The following is a 1,490-nucleotide window of genomic DNA, read 5'->3' as shown; positions in this document are numbered from 1 at the left end:
GTCCTAGGGGAAGATTTGGCTAATCTTCCAAAGCAGCAAACGTCCCCGGCTGAGGACGTTAATTCTGGTAAGAGAAGACCTGACTACCAAACATTAACTTCTGTGCTGCAGAAAAGGGCAAAAGAGGAGGATATCTACGGTGTTCGATCTCAGAACAAATCACAATTTGCCGCATGCAGAACTTGCGATGACTTGGCTAAATATCACCACAAACAACACGCTAGAAATCCTTGTTGTCCACTATCTTAACTGACATCATGTTATATCTGTCGCGCTCTCCCTGATTTTTAGTGTGGGAGAGATCTTAGCATGTTTTTTCCCCTGGGTTTTGGTATTAGACATTTGATTACCTCAGGAATGAGGAACGTTTCTGACAAACCACTTTCTGGAAGCGATTTAGGACGAGTGCACTTTCTCTCGGTATTATCTTTTCAATGTTTTTCTTTTCGATGCTTTTCATTTTGATGCTTCCCCGGCTGGGGAAGTTTTCTGTGAAAAGGCAACAGCTGAGTCTGAATACTCAACTTCTCCTTTGATGAAAACAGCAATAGAAGACAAGACCCCTGAAGAGACCACTGTCCAAGTAATGCTTTTTCCAATCTTCCCTAGGAACAAACATGGAGACAGAGATATGGATATTAATGGATATGATAATGAACAGTGAAAAACGTGCTTGAAGTGTAAGGGAGTTGTAATTACAACTGTGCATCCAGGTGCCGGAGCTGGTGTGTGAGGTTGAGAGGTTTTGGCTAGAAATAGTTGGTTTCACCTTGATCCATGGCTCTGGTTCTGGAACCAGTCTCCTTGAGAGGGGCTGGACGTACTTCCACTCTGGAGTTGCCCACGGTGAGAGGCACCAGGCAGGAGTGGGCAAACTTATTGCCCTCCCATCTCGGCGCCTGTACGTTGGGGTTTACCCCGGTTAACGAGAGGGTAGCCTCCCTCCGCCTACAGGTGGGGGGACGGGTTCTGACTGTTTGTGCTTACAGGCCGAATTACAGTTCAGATTACCCACCCTTCTTGGAGTCCTTGGATGGGGGTACTGGAGAGTGCCCCTCCTGGGGACTCCCTTGTTCTTCTGGGGGGCTTCAATGCTCACGTAGGTAATGACAGTGACACCTAGAGGGGCGTGGTTGGGAGGAACTGCCCACCCCCACCCCCGATCTGAACTCAAGTGGTGTTCTGTTGTTGGACGTCTGTGCTCGTCACAGATTGTCCATAGCGAACACCATGTTCAGGCATAAGGGTGTCCATATGTGCACTTGGCACCAGGACACCCTAGGCCGCAGTTCGATGATCGACCTTGTCATTGTTTCATCGGGTCTGCGGCCGTATGTTTTGGACACTTGGGTGAAGAGAGGTGCGGAGCTGTCCACTGACGCTTCACTGTGGCATCTCGGTCCAGACTGTTGTACAGATGAATATTCTTCAACCACCTCCACTTCTTCTTCCATGATGGAAATGAGGTTTGATTTCCATCATTATTTATA

The sequence above is a fragment of the Poecilia formosa genome, unplaced genomic scaffold, assembly GCF_000485575.1.
Source record: "Poecilia formosa unplaced genomic scaffold, Poecilia_formosa-5.1.2 Scaffold183, whole genome shotgun sequence".
NCBI lineage: Eukaryota > Metazoa > Chordata > Actinopteri > Cyprinodontiformes > Poeciliidae > Poecilia > Poecilia formosa.
This window is presented reverse-complemented; position numbering follows the sequence as displayed.